The sequence below is a fragment of the Heterodontus francisci genome, unplaced genomic scaffold (genome assembly GCF_036365525.1).
Source record: "Heterodontus francisci isolate sHetFra1 unplaced genomic scaffold, sHetFra1.hap1 HAP1_SCAFFOLD_278, whole genome shotgun sequence".
NCBI classification, from domain to species: Eukaryota; Metazoa; Chordata; class Chondrichthyes; order Heterodontiformes; family Heterodontidae; genus Heterodontus; species Heterodontus francisci.
Window position 1 is genome coordinate 1194553 of NW_027141343.1, and position 19033 is coordinate 1213585.

Below are 19033 nucleotides of genomic sequence, written 5' to 3' on the forward strand. Positions count from 1 at the left end.
CGCCCTGCTCCCTGCTCAGCCCCAAAGTGGGAATTCGGGATCATTTTTTTTTATTTCAAGATTTCAGTTGAAAAGTAGAGAACATGTCAGCGAGGGGTGAGAGAGGGTGGTCAGTGCAGCAATAAAACCAGGTGAAATGGAAAATGGAGTCCTCAATCCTAGTGAAAGCTTTTCAACAGCAAACATACTGGAGTGAGAGACAGGAAAGATCTAGTCTGGAAGTCTGGAGTCTCTGAATTTCAATGGAATTGGAGAGTTTGTGAGGAGAGAGAAACACAGAGAGACAGCAGGAGCCGGGAGCTGACAGCAGCTTGTCTCCGCCCCGTCCTCTCTCTGCCTTTAAGTTGCTCTGTGCCGCCATCACCGGCTTCATTTCTGACCCAGTTCACATTGACAGAGAGAATTTGTGCAGAGTCCCGGACATAACCGATCGTGCAGCCGCCCAAACGGCTCCTCCAGCCGCCGCCGCCGCCCAAGTCAAGACCCCCAAGAAGAAGGCGGCGGCTCCCCGGAACAAGCCAGCTGGTCTCCCGTTGGGCGAACAGATCCTCAAGATTGTGCCGGCTTTCAGCGATCGCAAGGGGATGTCCCTGTCCGCCATAAAGAAGGCTCTGGGTAGCAGCGGTGTCGATGTGGAGAAGCTCAGGACCCAGATCAAGCAAAGTATCAAGAGGAATGTGAACAAAGGCTCCCTGGTGCAGAGCAAGGGACAGGGAGCCTCCGGCTCCTTCAAAATCAGCAAGAAGGAAAACCCAGGGAAAAGTGGGAAAGAAGGTGAAGAAACCAGCAGACAAGAAATCTTTAGTGAAGAAACCAGCAGACAAGAAATCTTTAGCGAAGAAACCAGCCGACAAGAAATTTTCAGTGAAGAAACCAGCAGACAAGAAATCTTTAGTGAAGAAACCAGCAACCAAGAAATCCTTCGTTAGAAACCAGCAGACAAGAAATCATTGGTGAACAAACCAGCAGCCAAGAAAGTGACAACAAAGAAAGTAACAGCCAAGAAAACGAGCAGCAAGGCGGCGGCAACGCCAAATAAGGCGGTGAAGAAAGCAACGCTTCAGAAAAAGTCTCCTGCGAAGAAGGTCAAAAAAGGCAAGAGTGCGGCGGGCGGAAAGGCGCTGAAGAAAGTGCAGACATGGAAGAGCAAGGTCAAGCCGAAAGCAGCGAAGGCTCAGAAAGCAGGGTCTGGAAAGAAGTGAAAGAGTGCGGGAAACTTGTAAACATCTGAACACAAAGGCTCTTCTCAGAGCCACCCACATCTCTCAGGAAAGAGCTGATCCCCTGATCAAATGATCCCTGTCCCGGCCCCGCCTGCAGATTCCACATGGAAATGATTTGGAGCAAATCCAGGATCCCTGGTGACTCCCCTCCACCCAGCCCTTTCCCCACTCTCTGTAATAAAACAGAAGGATGTCCGGCCCTCACTCTAACTGGAGATGTGTTCGGTGCAGTCTCAGTTCACAAATTCAGGGGGAGAGTCCTATAAGGTAGCTCGGTCACTCTGACTGAAACCGCCAGTTCCCCGGGGCTGCAGCCACTGACACTGCGGGGAGAGGATCCCCGACTCTATCCCGTCGCCGGGGGAACAAACAACTTTGTGTCCGGAGAAGAAGGAGGGCTGGGGAGAAGGTACATGTTAAAGCGCTGCAGTGGACTCAGCTCCTGTGTGTGCACAACTCTCACTGATTCCATCCTCTGGGAACAGTGCGGTCGAAACAGATCAGGTTAGGAGAGAAGCACACAGCCCGAGAATGGTCTCTTCCTTCCTGCATTTACTCTGTTCTGGGAGCAGATTCTCATTGAGAAGCGGCGCTCAGATCACCAGAGAGAAAAAAAAACACAATTCAAACTGTCCAAATGAAAAACAGAGAATTAACACGGACACTTCCATTATTAAATTAATTCATCAGCTCCGAACCAGTTCCCGTTAATGTACCGGGATGCTCTTGGGATTTATAAAATCGAAGGCAGCGGGATTTATTGAATTGCTGATTCTACACCCTGTAGTTCACTTCTTCACTTAACTGGAGGGGGAGATGTGTGAGCAGAGAAACAGAGCGAAATCCAGAGAGGGAACTGAAAAGACACCTGGACAGATGTGAAACAGGTCAATCCACGGTTACAATAACTCCATCTCTGATTCCCTCCTGACAGTAATCAGTCCTTTCACAGAGACTGTGGGTGGCTCTGAAAAGAGCCTTTGGTTTATTTGATGACATTTTGGCCGCTTTACTTTTTCTGGGAGCTCTGAGCGCTGGTTTTCTTGGGCAGCAGCAAGGCCTGGATATTAGGCAGCACCCCGCCCTGAGCGATGGTCACTCCTCCCAGCAGCTTGTTGAGCTCCTCGTCGTTGCGGACGGGCAGTTGCAGGTGTCTGGGAATGATGCGGGTCTTCTTGTTGTCCCGGGCCGCGTTGCCGGCCAGCTCGAGGATTTCAGCGGTCAGATACTCGAGCACAGCAGCCAGATAGACCGGGGCTCCGGCACCCACACGCTCAGCATAGTTACCCTTTCTCAGGAGCCTGTGAACACGGCCCACCGGGAACTGCAGTCCAGCCCGGGAGGAGCGAGACTTGGCCTTGGCCCGAGCTTTCCCGCTGGTCTTTCCTCTTCCAGACATTTCCTCAATCTCACAAATACTTTCACAAAGAATGGTTAATTTCCTTAGCATTAATAATAGCCAATAGGCGGTCAGGATGGCCGAGCGGTCTAAGGCGCTGCGTTTAGGTCGCAGTTTCTATGGGAGGCGTGGGTTCAAATCCCACTTCTGACACCTTGTGTTTTGACTGCACTGGAGGCGTTTAGGAGCAGCGGTAAAGAGCAAAGAGAGAACAGGAAAGAACATGGACAAGCAAAATAACAATGGACCCAAAGATGTTGCATCAAAACGGTAGAGTAAGAGGCAACTAAGCAAACAGCAGGGCACAGAAAAGATCAAAAATGTAACCTTTGCATCGGGGTGGAAGATGTTGCCAATATCCTTAATGAATACCTTACTGTCTTCTCAAATGAGGGGGTGATGCAGATATTGTTATGAAGGAGGAGGAGTGTGAAGTATTGGACGTGATAACCAAAGGAGAGAGGAAGTCTTAATGGGATGAGCATCCTTGAATGTGGATAAATCACCAGGACCAGATGAAATGTACCTCAGGCTGTTGAATGAAGCCAGGGAAGAAATAGTGGAAGGTCTGACCATCGTTTTCCAGAGGATTGGAGGTCTTGTAACATTGCAATAAAAGCAATTACGATGCAGATCAAGCATGGCTGAGCCTTGAAAGTAGAGAAACAGGGCTGAATTCCCTGAACCAGTGCTACAGCTTTCAGAATAGAAGGAGCCTATACAAACCTGATGGGTTCCACTTAAACAAAAGAGCTGGAGGTGTTGACAGTCAGAACAGATAAAATGTGCAGGAGTGTTTGAAGCAGATTCTGTGTGGTTACTGTAGTTGTACTATGGAGTTATTTCAAGGAGGTGATTCTGAATGTAATGGATCAACGTGGACCCACCCAAGGCAAAGGTCACTGAAAGTGACAACGCAGGTGGATAAGGTAGTCAAGAAGGCATACGGCATGCTTGCCTTCATCGGTCGGGGCATAGAGTATAAAAATGGGCAAGTCATGTTGCAGCTGTACAGAACCTTAGTTAGGCCACACTTAGAATATTGCGTGCAATTCTGGTCGCCACACTACCAGAAGGACGTGGAGGCTTTGGAGAGGGTACAGAGGAGGTTTACCAGGATGTTGCCTGGTCTGGAGGGCATTAGCTATGAGGAGAGGTTGGAAAAACTCGGATTGTTTTCACTGGAACGACGGAGGTGAAGGGGCGACATGATAGAGGTTTACAAAGTTATGAGCGGCATGGACAGAGTGGATAGTCAGAAGCTTTTTCCCAGGGTGGAAGAGTCTGTTATTAGAGGACATAGGTTTAAGGTGCGAGGGGCAAAGTTTAGAGGGGATGTGCGAGGCATGTTTTTTACACAGAGGATGGTGAGTGCCTGGAACTTGCTGCCAGGGGAGGTGGTGGAAGCAGATACGATAGCGACGTTTAAGAGACATCTTGACAAATACATGAATTGGAAGGGAATAGAGGGATATGGGCCACGGAAGTGCAGAAGGTGTTAGTTTAGGCAGGCATCAAGATCGGCGCAGGCTTGGAGGGCCGAATGGCCTGTTCCTGTGCTGTACTGTTCTTTGTTCTTTGTTCTAAGCTTCCCTGTGGTCCAGCCTGGTTGAATGGAACTGAAGCAAACAAATCATCCAGAAGAGGAAAAGATATATAAGGCCATGAAAGCACAGAATTCAGATGGATGCAATACCAAATGGTATGGCAAGAGTGTAAAACAGCAACAGACTGGTGAATAAAACTTTCCCATTGAATAAGACAAGAAAAGAGAAGGGTAATAATAGTGTCAGAGGTGAGTTGTGACACTATTCACATTCCACCTTGATCTGAATAGGACTGTTGAAGGGAGTGATTGAGAAGAATAGAGGAGAAATGAAAAGAAAGGAGAAATAAACAAAAGGTCTTTTGATTTTAGAATGCTTGTTTTTGGAAATGACAGACTGTAAAGTGTGTGTGCCAGAAGATATAGAGCGAAGTTGGGTGTGACAAGATCACAGGAAAGTTGTGCCCTGAGACAAGGTGTGTGTTGACAGGAAAGCTGCTTTCTTTTGCACAAAATGTAATTTATTCATATAATTTGTGCAATTACATTGCAAAGCAGTTCAATTTTAATATTACATAAGGTACAATACAGATCAGTTTCCTTCAATAATGTACATGAGGTATCTCACTATCCCTGCCTGCACAGTTTATATTTACAGTATTTACATTACACATCAAACATTCTCTGGTGCACACAACCCGAGGGGTTTTACACAGGTTCCAGCCCCTCGCTGTACGAGGGCCTTAGACTGTCACCTTTCTATTGAGACTCCATGGTGGCTTCCCCAAGCTTCAATGCCATCCCACAGCACATAGTCTTGAATGATGGAATGTGCCAGTCTGCAACACTCGGTCATAGACAGCTCTTTGCACTGGAATACCTGTCCCACGGCCGGGCTCGTTCTTAACAGAGATCATTTCAAATGAACATTTCCTAAATCCGTGCTTTCTCTCTCACAATAAAGAGAACAGGATGTCTGGCAGATTCAGTGTGAGACAATAACACTGCCGGGTAAAGGCCGCTTTCCAACTCCAATCTTAACACAGGAGATTCCCCAAACAGCTGCAGTAAGGTGCTGTAAACTGCTGGAAGCGGATGTGTGTGGAAATGGTGATGTTACTGACGAGGTTTCTTAGTATAGAATGGACTATGCTTAGGTGGGAATATTACTGAGTGTTAATTGTAGTGGGACCATGTTTAAAAACTCTGGCTTTCTGGAAAGCCTTGACTATGAAGGTCGAGTCTGGAAGGGTTTGCGTGGAGAGCTGGGTTTCGGTTCAACTGTTAATAAAGGGTTTGAAATTGGCAACCCGGAGGAAACTGGAGGTGGAGCTGAAAGATGAGGGGCCGTTCTCTCTCTGTCTGTCACTCTGGGTGTCTCCTTCCCTCTCGCTCTCTGTTTAATCTTCACCCTTGTCTCCTCCCCTCCCTGCTCTCACTCTGCCTTTCTCAGCCAGGTCCGGGCGGCCTGGAAAAAAAAAGGAAGCTGACGGAATCAGTCTCTTTTGTTGTGCACTGATTTGAGGCAAGAATTATCATGATGGCTGTTGTGGGGAAAAGACGGTCGCCCACCTCCTCCTGGAATGTGTCTTTGCAAAGCAGGTGTGGAAAGGGATGCAGTGGTTTTTGTCGAGGTTCATCCCAAGCAGCTCTGTAACACAGGAGTCTGTGCTCTACGGGCTGTTCCCAGGGACGCACACCGAGACAAACATCAACTGCTGCTGGAGGACTATCAATTTGGTGAAAGATGCCCTTTGGTCTGACCGAAACTTGCTGGTCTTCCAGCGCAAAGAGTTGTCCACCAGCGAATGTTGCAGACTGGCACATTCCAAGGTCCAGGACTACGTGCTGAGGGACGCACTAAAGCTTGGGGCAGCCGCAGCAAAGGCTCAATGGGGAAAGACCACAGTGTAAGGTCCCCCCACCAAGCTGAGCGGAGGGGCTGGATCCATGGGAAACCCCTCGAACCGTATCGGGAAAATTTTGTGTGCTGTAAATGTAGAAATGTAATTGGCATGACAATGAAATGGACGAGTTGTGAGGCAACTCGTGATTGTATAGAAGGAAACTGATCACCTTTGCACTGTTTGTATTTTTTGACTTGATGCTGTTTTAAACTGTTTGGGAATGTAATTTTTACAGATTTTTATGAATAAAGTATATTTTGGAAATTTAAAATAAAAGTCTGGCAGTATACCAGAGTATGGTCCTGGCTGGCAGCATATTAGAATCCATGAGGAAAGGCATCATCACCCTCATCTACAAGCGGAATGGGGAGGGGGCAGAAATCAGAAATTGGCGGCCCATCTCACTGCTTAACATCGACTACAAGATTCTGTCAAAAGTCATCGCCTGTCGAGTCAAGTCTGCTCTGGAGTTGGTGATTCACCCTGATCAGACCTGTACTATACCAGGCAGGAAGATCTCTCATAGTCTCGCGCTACTCAGGGATACGATCACCTATGTACGGGACAGGAGGGTGGACACCTGCCTCATCAGCCTGGACCAGGAGAAGGCTTTTGACTGGATATCGCACACCTACATGATGGACGTACTTTCCAAAATGGGGTTTGGGGAGGGAATCTGCAATTGGATCAAACTGCTCTGCACAAACATCAGTAGCGCAGTCTCAATCAATGGGTGGGAATCAGAAAGTTTCTCAATCCAATCTGGAGTCAGACAGGGCTGTCCTCTCTCCCCTGTCTTGTTTGTTTGCTGTATTGAACCCTTTTCTGAGTCTATTAGGAAGAATGCGAGTATCAGAAGGGTAACAATCCCAGGCAGTGGAGGCACTCAGGTTAAAACCTCCCTGTACATGAATGACGTCGCCGCTTTCTGCTTGAACCCGCTGCCTGTGCGCAGACTGATGAGCATCAGTGACCAGCTCAAATTGGCCTCGGGAGCCAATGTTAAATACGGCAATAGCGAGGCCATGTTCTTTGGGAACTCAGCTGACCGATCCTTTGTCCCCTTCACCATTCGGTCAGACGACCTGAAGGTGCTGGGGTATGGTTCGGAAGGGCCGGGGCATGCACCAAAACCTGGAAAGAGCGAGTAGCCAGGGTGCAACAAAAGCTGAACATGTGGGAGCAGCGATCTCTCTCCATTGTGTCAGGTTACTGTACGTGGTGCAGGTCTGGCCCATACTGCACTCCTGCACTGTGGTGATCACCTGAGCCATTTTCCGCTTCATCTGGGGATTCAAAATGGACCAGGTCCCGAGGGACACGATGTTCAAACCTCTGGGGAAAGGCAGGAAAAATGTCCCCAACATCGCCCTCATCCTGATGGCTACCATTGTGTGTGGCTGTATCAAGCTGTGTGTAGACCTCCAGTACACAAACTCCAAGTGTCACTCCGTGCTGAGGTTCTATCTGTCCCCGGTGTTGCGAAGGATGGGCCTTGTCATATTGCCGTGGAACGCTCCATCCAGTTGGACTGTGCCGTACGTAACACCGATCCTTCATGGAAAAGTTTCTGTGGAAAAACACCTTTGACCACCAATCCATCAGGCGGTGGTCTGCACGGAATGTTCTCAAGGCCCTATGGGAAAAGAAGATGGTGGATCCTGTTGGATGGTTCCCTGAGCAGACTTCCAAAGTCATTTGGCGGAATGCCCCATCACCAGAACTTTCAAACAAGCACCAAGATGTAGCTTGGCTGGTGGTGAGAAGAGCCCTCCCCATCAGATCCTTCCTGCATGCCCAAAGTCTCACCCCCTCCACATAATGCCCTCGAGGTGGCTGTGGTGGGGAAGAGATGGTTGCCCACCTCCTCCTGGAATGTGTCTTTGCAAAGCAGGTGTGGAAAGAGATGCAATGGTTTTTGTCGAGTTTCATCCCAAGCAGCTCTGTAACACAGGAGTCTGTGCTCTACGGGCTGTTCCCAGGGACGCACACCGAGATAAACATCAACTGCTGCTGGAAGACTATCAATTCGGTGAAAGACACTCTTTGGTCTGCACAAAACTTGCTGGTCTTCCAGCGCAAAGAGTTGTCCACCACCGAATGTTGCAGACTGGCACATTCCAAGGTCCAGGACTACGTGCTGAGGGACGCACTAAAGCTTGGGGCAGCTGCAGCAAAGGCTCAATGGGGAAAGACCACAGTGTAAGGTCCCCCCACCATAGTGAACTGAGGGGCTGGATCCATGGGAAACCCCTCGAACTGTAGCCAGAAATTTTTGTTTGCTGTAAAATGTACATGGCATGAGAAATGAAATGGAAGGGTTGTGAGGCAACTCACTCCTGTACTGAAGGAAACTGATCTCCTTTCTACTCTCTGTATTGTTGGACTTGGTGCTTTTTGGAACTGTTTTGTAATGTATTTTTTTTGCAGATTTTTATGAATAAAGTATATTTTGGAAATTAATAAAAGAAAGTCTGGCAGAGGTAAAGGAGGGAAAGGACTGGGCAAAGGCGGAGCAAAGCGGCACTGCAACGTGCTTCGTGATAATATCCAGGGCATCACCAAACCAGCAATCCGCCGCCTGGCTCGCCGTGGCGGGGTCAAGCGGATCTCGGGTTTGATATATGAGGAGACTCGCGGGGTGTTGAAGGTTTTCCTGGAGAATATGATCAGGGATGCAGTCACCTACACTGAACACGCCAAGCGCAAGACGGTCACTGCCATGGATGTGGTGCACGCTCTGAAACGGCAGGGCCGCACAACTCGACCCTTTCCAGCAAACACACAACAAAGGCTCTTCGAAGAGCCACCCACCGTCTCACAGAGAGAGCAGTGAGCTGGAAACGGGAGATGGGATAGGCTGTTCAGAACTGTCTGGAATAAATCTGTGCTGTGTTCGGGTAGAAAACTGGAATCCCCGAAATTGACATTTCAGTTGCAGCAAGGATGTGCAGTGGATTTGATTTTCTGAACGGGCTGTGCAAACAGTGCCCGAGACTCTCCAGTTAGTTATTTCCCCAGTCGACACATGCCCTCAGTGCAAAGCCACATCACTCCTCCAGAATCACTCATTGTTTTCATAGAATTTCAAAATGATTTCGCTGCAATGAGGGAATCCGGGAGTTTTGCAGCAGCCGTTGAATCGGTCACTGGAACCAGACCCACTTGTGATGTTATTTCCCCCGAGACGGTGTTTCCTGCACTGAAACTGACAGGGTTTGTGAAACTGATCAGTTTCAGCTCAATCATTCAGGGACCCGGAATTCCCGCAGTTTGAGCCCGCGCTCACTTCTGATTGGTCACCCTCTTCCCAGTCGCATTTCTTAACCAATCGCAGAGCCTCAAATTAGGGAAAATGCAGCAAATCATTGGCTTAAATTGTCGAAATTGGCAGAACGTTTGAATTCGAAAAAGGCGCCAATTTCAGTGTCGGCAAAAAGCGAATTACTGGAAAATCTATTTAAAGTTGTTCGTAAAATATTTTCCACCAACCTTCAAAAACCTTTCTTTATTCCGCTATTATTGCCACAAATTCCTGGCGCTATTTTACGCACAGCTTTAACCTGTCATTTTTTCCCCCACTTCTTATCTGTAACCAGCGGTGGAAGACTCCATTCAGCAATCCTTCAGGGACCAATAACTCAAACTCGGTGTGGAAAGGAATAAATTAGACTATTGGTAATTCCCTTTCACACAGGGATCAGGGGGACAGTGAGAAGCCACTGAAATAGTTGCTCACAAACATTTTAAATAGTTCCAATTCTGTTCTGTTACTGACATGCTGGAATCAGACAGTAATCAGCCCTTTCACAGAGACTGTGGGTGGCTCTGAAAAGAGTCTTTGTTTATTAGATGACATTTTGTCTGCTTTGCTTTTTCTGGGAGCTCTGAGCGCTGGTTTTCTTGGGTAGCACCCCGCCCTGAGCGATGGTCACCCGTCCCAGCAGCTTGTTGAGCTCCTCGTCGTTGCGGACGGCCAGTTGCAGGTGTCTGGGGATGATGCGGGTCTTCTTGTTGTCCCGGGCCGCGTTGCCGGCCAGCTCGAGGATTTCAGCGGTCAGATACTCGAGCACAGCAGCCAGATCGACCGGGGCTCCAGCACCCACATGCTCAGCATAGTTGCCCTTTCTCAGGAGCCTGTGAACACGGCCCACCGGGAACTGCAGCCCAGCCCGGGAGGTGCGAGACTTGGCCTTGGCCCGAGCTTTCCCGCCGGTCTTTCCTCCAGACATTTCCACAATCACACAAATGCTTTCACAAATGGATAATTTCCGCAGCATTTACTTTACTTAAAGACTGAGAACTCTCCTCAATGGTCGGTACTTAATTCCATTTGCCTATATTCTTCACCAATCAGGTCACTGACCAACAGAAGAGGGCGGGATTTACCCGTCACGACATCAGAAGCAGAGAATTTGTCAATTTCAAAAAGCCCGCCAATTTCATTGCCGGAAAGGAGCGGATTAAAATAAATGTCATCCTTAGTCAAAGATTTAAAGTCCCATCTCTTGATTTTGTATTATTCAACTTGTAAAATGTTATTTAAATTGTGACTCATTCTACAATCGCTTTCAAACTGTCCCGGGTGGGGACTGCATTGGCCTGAAGTGAAATACTCAGTTTAGTTTTCAATCAGAGCCCAGTGTCCTTCTCTGAAAAGAGGAAGCCGGATCAAGTCCTCAAACGGCCCTTAACTTGCTCTGTAATAATCCCATCCCAGGCTGTTACACTGCGGAGAGTTGCTGTTAATAAAATGATTAATCAGTGAAGGGATTAAGGTCTAATCCTGACCGCTGAAATCAGCTGTTAATGCGGTCATTCAGGGGCTGTGAAAAACCAGAATAAGAGCAGCTTTAAGCAAAAAAAGTGAAGGCGGGTGATCAGATTATGGGTTCGTGTTCGGTTAATAACAGGAGATACAAACACAGCAGTGGGATCGTTATTATATTATACATTGTCTTAAAGTGATTTCATAGAGATGTCGGATGCAGCTTTTTCAGAGAGATTGTGGGTGGCTCTTAAAAGAGCCGTTGTGTTTGGGATGTTTTTCAGTCCATTGTGCAGTTTTACTTGGAGCTGGTGTACTTGGTCACCGCCTTTGTCCCTTCCGACACGGCGTGCTTGGCCAGCTCCCCGGGCAGCAGCAGGCGCACGGCGGTCTGGATCACCCGGAGCTGATGGTTGTTGTAATGGGCCAGGCGGGAAGCCTCACCCGCGATGCGCTCGAAAACATCGTTCACAAACGAGTTCATAATTCTCATGGCCTTGGAGGAAATGCCGGTGTCGGGATGAACCTGCTTCATCACTTTGTAGATGTAGTTGGAGTAACTCTCCTCCCTCCGCTTCTTGCCGCCCTTTGTTGACGGTTTATTTAAGGTTTTCTTGGCGCCTTTCTTAGGAGCTGCTTTCTTCTCTTTTTTTTATTTCCAAATTATACTTTATTGATAAAAATCTGTTAAAAATACATTGCCAAACAGTTTCAAACAGCACCAAAAAATACAAACATTGCAAGGGAGATCAGTTTCCTTCAATACAATCATGAGTTGCTTCACAACCCTTCCATTTCACATTTGTCATGCCAATTACATTTTTACATTTACAGCAAATGAAAATTTTCCCGATACAGTTCGAGGGGTTTCCCAGGGGTCCAGCCCCTCAGTTCAGCTTGGTGGGGGGACCTTACCATTTTCAGTTTCAGATACAGAAATAAACCAAACCCCTTCCGAGTGTGGATGAAATAGACAATCCCACAGCTCTATGCTAATGAGGGATGGGAGAAAGTAAAGATTGTGATTGGGTGATTGGCAGTGATGTCACAATAGTTTTATATCTGCAACCAATCACAAACTCTCTCACTGCATTCAGGAATTACATTTCACAAAGTCTCTCTCCAGCCCCAGTTTCTATTGAAAAATCCAACGGGAAATGACGCCTGGCTGCGAGGGTCTCTTATTCTCAGCAGCTTCTCACATTCCGGCCTCTAAGTTGAGCGGAAATATTTATTCAGGCAGTTTCAACAGCTCAGAGCCGACACTGGGTTAGAAACCAGAAATAGGAATACGGGTCACAAACAAGGAGTTTATGCTGAACCTTTATAAATCTCACTGGTTATCGGCCTCAGCTGGAGCATTGTGTCTAATTCTAGGTTCCACATTTTAGCAGGGATATCAAGGCCTGAGAGAGAGTGCAGAGGAGATTGACTAGAATGGCACTAGAGATGCGTGAAAGGATGGCAAAGCTACCTCGACTACACTTCTTCACACCCTACCTCCTGTAAGTACTCCATTCCATTCTCCCAGTTTCTCCGTCTCCGACGCATCTGCTCTGATGATGCTACCTTCCATGACGGTGCTTCTGATATGACCTCCTCTTTCCTCAACCGAGGATTTCCCCCCCACTGTGGTTGACAGGGTCCTCAACCGTGTCCGACCCATTCCCCGCACCTCTACCCTCACCCCTTCCCCTCCCTCCCAGAACCGTGACAGGGTTCCCCTTGTCCTCACTTTTCATCCCACCAGCCTCCATATCCAAAGGATCACCCTCCACCATTTTCGCCACCTCCAGCGTGATGCCACTACCAGTCACATCTTCCCCTCCCTTCCCCTGTCAGCATTCCGAAGGGATCGTTCCCTCCGCGACACCCTGGTCCACTCCTCCATTACCCCCACCAACTCGTCCCCGTCCCAGGGCACCTTCCCCTGCAATCGCAGGAGGTGTAATACCTGCCCATTTACCTCCCCTCTCCTCACTATCCCAGGCCCCAAACACTCCTTTCAGGTGAAGCAGCGATTTACTTGTACTTCTTTCAATGTAGTATACTGTATTCGCTGCTCACAGTGTGGTCTCCTCTACATTGGGGAGACCAAGCGCAGACTGGGTGACCGCTTTGCGGAACATCTCCGCTCAGTCCACAGGCAGGACTCTGAGCTTCCGGTTGCTTGCCATTTCAACACTCCCCCCTGCCCTCATGCTCACATCTCTGTCCTGGGATTGCTGCAGTGTTCCAGTGAACATCAACGCAAGCTCGAGGAACAGCATCTCATCTACCGATTAGGCACACTACAGCCTGCCGGACTGAACATTGAGTTCAATAATTTCAGAGCATGACAGCCCCCCATTTTACTTTCATTTTTAGTTATTTTTTCTTCCTTTTTTATACATTCTTTTTTACATTTTTTACTATCTTTTTTTGCATTTATTTCATTTCATCTTAGTTTGTTCAGTTTGCTTACCCACTGTTTTTTTCAGGTTTTTTTTCAGGTTTGCACTTGCTGCTGTTCAATATTCAGTGTATTCACACCTAATCTGTACTAATGCTTTGTCTTTCAACACACCATTAACATATTGTTTGCCTTTGCTCCGTGACCTTTTGGTCAGCTATATGGCCTGGTCCAATCTGCACCTTCTCCTTTGTTATCTCTTACCCCACCCCCACCTCACTTGCTTATAATCTGTGACTTTTCTAATATTTGTCAGTTCCGAAGAAGGGTCACTGACCCGAAACGTTAACTCTGCTTCTCTTTCCACAGATGCTGCCAGACCTGCTGAGTGATTCCAGCTTTTCTTGTTTTTGTAGCAAATCTAGGGTCGTTCTTCTTGGTGCAGAGATGTTAATGTAATATTTAATAGTTGTGTTCTACATTCTAATGGGTTGAAGAGGAACTGTTCCCACTGGCAGAAGGGTCTGTAACCAATGGACACAGAATTGTTAAAAGAATCAGGGGAAGATGAGGTGATATTTTAACACGCGTTCTGATGATCAGAAATGTACTGCTTGAAAAGGGAGGTGAAAACAGATTCAATAATAACTTTCCTGAGGGAATTGGATCATTATTTGATGGGGAAATTACAGGGCAATGTGTAAATGACAGGGAGGTGGGACTGATTGGATAGATCGTTCAAAGAGCAGCACAATTGTTCAAATGAACTCTTTCTGTGTTGTAAAATTGTGATTATTGCTGTTCAGAAACATCCTGACACATCATGTCGCCTTTCAGTTCACCAGTTTTAAACACCTGGAACTGAGCTGAGTATTTTATTGGCTGTGATTATAGCATCAGAGACCAAAAGACAGCGGCCCAGTCCCAAAATCCACAGAAAGACTCAATGTATTGCTCCATGTGAGCGATGCTGTTAGAGCAATGAGCATAGCTGCCTTCCAAACAGCTGGAATAAAAACAGGAAATGCTGGAAATACTCAGCAGGTCAGGCAGCATCTGTGGAGAGAGAACAGAGTTAATGTTTCAGGTCAATGACCTTCCAAGCAGCTGTGCCCGGGTTTGATTCCCAGCCATTACAGTTTGGCATTCCTTAAATTCCTCAGATGAGAAACTGAAAGATAGGAACTGAGTTGGGTGCTGTCTCGAAGGAATTTTGTTTCCCAAAGCAAGAAGTGTATAATTTGAATAAACATATTTACAACGCTGATTTCCTTCAAATTAAAGTTCAATTGAACTCTGATTTTACTCCTTTTTATTGATAATTATTATTTGACCTGAATCATACAGTGGACTCAGAATAGAATTACTCAGATTAATTTTCCCACAGCTATTCCCGTTCCTTATAAGAAACAATTCCTGGATTCTGGAAGCTGTGAATTGGAGGGTAACAAACATATCCACACTATTCAAGAAAGGAACGAGAGAGAAAGCAAAGAACTAGAGGCCAGTTTGCCTGACATCAGCAATGGGGAATATGCTATCATCTATTATTACAGACATGGTAAATGGTGATGTGGAATATCAGAATATGGTTGGTCAGAGTCAACATGGATTTATTAAAAGGAAATTGTCAATGATAAATTATTAGAATATGTTGATGTTGTAACTGCCAGGGTAGATAAGGGGAACCAGTGGATGTAGTCTGTTTGGATTTTCAAAAAGCATTCAATAAGTTATCAAACAAGTGGTTATTACACCAATGTAGGTCCCATGCAATTTGGGGATAATATATTAGTATAGATTGAGTAGTAGTTAACAGACAAAAAACAGAGAGTAGGAATAACCGAGTCATTTTCGGCAGGAAAGCTGCAAGTAGTTGGATACTGCAAGGATTGGTGCTCGGGACTCAGTTATTTACATTCTGTATCAATGACTTAGATGAGGTGACCGAATGTCATGTTATCCATGTTTGCCGATGATATAAAGTGAGGTGGCAAAGTAAACTGTGAGGAGGATGCAAAGGGGGAAAAAAGGGATTTCGACAGACTAAGTATGTGGGCAAGAATGTGAGAGATGGAATATAATGGGGAGAAGTGTACAGTTACACACTTTGGCAGGGCGGTGCAGTGGTTAGCACCGCAGCCTCACAGCTCCAAGGACCCGGGTTCGATTCCGATAACTGCCTGTGTGGAGTTTGCAAGTTCTCCCTGTGTCTGCGTGGGTTTTCTCCGGGTGCTCCGGTTTCCTCCCACAAGCCAAAAGACTTGCAGGTTGATTGGTAAATTGGCCATTATAAATTGTCACTAGTATAGGTAGGTGGCAGAGAAATATAGGAACAGGTGGGGATGTTTGGTAGGAATGTCGGATTAGTATAAATGGGTGGTTGATGTTCGGCACAGACTCGGTGGGCCGAAGGGCCTGTTTCAGTGCTGTATCTCTAATCTAAAACAGCAATACAGAACATTTTTGAAATTAGTGAGAGAATGGGAAATGTTCACATTCAGAGGGACCCGAGTGTCCTTGTCCAGGAATCACAGAAAGTTAACGTGCAGGTACTCAACCAATTAGGAAAGCAAATGATATGTTTGACTTTATTGCAAAGAGATTAGAGTATGAGTATTTATTGCAATTATACAGCGTGAGATCACACTTGGAGTGCTGTGCAGTTTTGGTCCCCTTATCTAAGGAAGGATATACTTTCCTTAGAGGGAGTACAGAGACGTGCCACTAGGCTGCTTCCTAGGATGAGGGGATTGTCCTATGAGAAGAGATTGAATAGACTAGGCCTCTGTTCCCCAGAACTCAGTAGAGTGAGAGGTAATCTCACTGGCAGATAAAATGGTCAGTGGCTTGACATGGTAAATGCTGGGAGGATGTTTCCTCTTGCTGGGCAATCTAGAATGAAGGGTTACAGTCTCAGTATAAAGGGCTTGGTCATATTTGACTGAGAAGAGGAGATTTTCTTTTCAGTCAAAGGGTTATGAATCTTTGGAATTCTGTCTCCCAGAGAGCTCTGGATGCTCAATCATTGTGTATATTCAAGAGAGATCGATAGGTTTTTGGATATTAAGGGAATCAAGGGGGCTGTGCCAGTGTGGTAAGATGGAGTTGAGGTAGGAGAACAGCTGTTATATTATTGAATGATGGAACTATTTCAATGGGCAGAGTGGCCACTCCTGCTCTTATTTCTGATGTAAACTTTCATTCCCTCCCAGGGATTGTTTTATTCTTCAAAAAGAGAAATACTGCAGCCGCTATAAATCTGAATAACAGAAGATTCTGGAAACACTCAGCAGTTCCAGCAGTATCTGTGGAGAGAGGAAGGGAGGAGCAATGTTTCAGGTCTATAGAAGGGTTAGAGAACTGGACCATGAACCCGAGCTTCTCTTCTCCACAGTTGTTTCCGGACTGGCTGAGTGTTTTCAGCATTTTAGCTTTTTTTCTTTCTATATGTTATCTCTTTCCCTTTTGACTGTTTGCTGTGAAACTTTCAGCATTGTGCTCAGTTCTTTGTGTAGTTATGTTTTCTTTATTTGAAGTAATGCAAATAGTATCCTGAAAAATCAGACAGAAATACTGCTCAATGTAGTGTAATATATAACAGGGCACATTTACAAATATCAGATCAATATAGTAAACATTTTTATTAAGAATTGATTACTTTTATTTTCAGTATAATAATGTGAGGCAATATGAGTTTATTACAAAGTTTATTACCTCACATTACCTGTTTATTAACCCTGACAGGCTGTGCCAATTTCTGCTTCTATTTTGCAGTTCTCACTTTCAGCTAGCAAATGTCAGCAATCTGTGATACAGTGCAGTTTACAGATCAGACAGTCAACACGACATGCAATAATTGTTCAGATTATGGAGGACAGGTGGGATTTAGAAATACTGGGAATGGAGATGAGTTGTTATTACACTGAGTTTGCCCAAAGATTAGAGACACCATTGTGGCAAATCAGTCTGTTGTCCTGTACATGAGAATGAGAATCATTCTTTATTTGTGGCTGTCAGTCTCTATTACTGAGTGGGAGTGTGGGATTCATGCTGCATTGGTCAGTCTCTGGTACAAAGTGTCATTTTCACTCTGAATGTATAAGGCTCTGGAACTGTTTGTGTGTGTGGAATTCATTCTGTATCTGTCAATCTCTGGTACTATATATGAATGTGGCATATATGTTTTCGCTCTCAGTGTCACTGTATTTGTGTGTGGGTTTCATTTGATATCTGTCAGCCTCTGTTTCTGTACACGACTGTCAGATTCATACTGTGCCAAAATGTCCCTGTTGCTGTATGTGACTGTGTGATTCATTCTGTATCTGTCATTCCCTGGTATTATGTGTCAGTATAGACTCATTCTGTATCCCAGTCACATGCACTATATTTGAGAGTGCGATTAATTCTGTACCTTTAAGTCACTGGTATTATATGTAAGTGTTGGATTTCTGTTGGATCTCTCAGTTATTTTTTCTGTTGTGAATTTGGGATGGACATAACATCTGTCAGTCTCTGGTACTGCCTGTGAGTGTGTGTTTTGTTCAGTATCTGTCAGTCTCAGGTACTGTCCGCGTGTGCACTTTTTGTTCAATATTTTCAGTTTCTGGTACTGCCTGTGAGTGTAGGTTATATTCAATGTCTGTCAGTCTCTGGCACTGCCTGTGAGTGGAGGTTATGTTCAGTATCTGTCAGTCTCTGGTACTGCCTGTGAGTGTGGGTTTTGTTCAGTATCTGTCAGTCTCTGGTACTTCCTGTGAGTGTGGGTTTTGTTTAGTATCTGTCAGTCTCTGGTACTGCCTGTGAGTGTAGGTTATGTTCAATGTCTGTCAGTCTCTGGCACTGCCTGTGAGTGTAGGTTATGTTCAGTATCTGTCAGTCTCTGGTACTGCCTGTGAGTGTGGGTTTTGTTCAGTATCTGTCAGTCTCTGGTACTTCCTGTGAGTGTGGGTTTTGTTCAGTATCTGTCAGGCTCTGGTACTGCCTGTGAGTATGGGTTTTGTTCAGTATCTGTCAATCTCTGGTACTGCCTGTGAGTGGAGGTTATGTTCAGTATCTGTCAGTCTCTGGTACTGCCTGTGAGTGTGGGTTTTGTTCAGTATCTGTCAGTCTCTGGTACTTCCTGTGAGTGTGGGTTTTGTTCAGTATCTGTCAGTCTCTGGTACTGCCTGTGTGTGGGATGCATTCAGTAGCCATTAATCTCTGGGTTAGTTTGTCATTCTGGATTCACTCTACACAAAATTACATAGTATTTACAGCACAGAGACAGGCTTTTCTGCCCAAGTGCTGGTAGTTCCAATGAGGTTACTCCAACCCTACTTCATCTAATCCTATCAGCAAATCTCTCAAATTGTTTCTGCCTCATTTAATCATTTAGCTTGATGTTAAATGTAACAATGTTCAGCAGCTCAAGTGCTGTCAAAGCAGGGTAAAGAAGATTCCCCTGAGTTATTTATTTAATTTATTACTGACTATTTCATATCGACAGCTTTGGACTCCACCACAAGTGGGAAACATCTCTACCTCTACCCTAACGAAACCCTTCATATTATTCAATGCTTCTATTAGGTGACCACTTAGAGAAAAGAGCCCAGGATTGTTCAATAGTATGAACTCCTGTGGAACATATAGCTCATTTTGTATTTATGGAATAAATGCTGTATCTCAGTCTGAAACTGTATGTGATTTTAGATTGGCATATAATGTGTAGCTCAGGCTGCAATAAATAACTGAGACAATATCTTTCACTCTAACACTATAGTTTTGTGGAGTGCTATGTTATTTGTCATTCAGTCTGT

The 19033-nt window shown here is 45.8% G+C and overlaps 1 non-coding gene across 1 annotated transcript; it reads left to right on the forward strand.

The window, feature by feature from the left end:
* The first annotated feature begins 2692 nt into the window (after positions 1–2692).
* On the forward strand, positions 2693–2775 carry trnal-uag (transfer RNA leucine (anticodon UAG)). Its single transcript has one exon. It is a non-coding gene; the product is annotated as a tRNA-Leu (tRNA).
* Positions 2776–19033: the final 16258 nt, after the last annotated feature.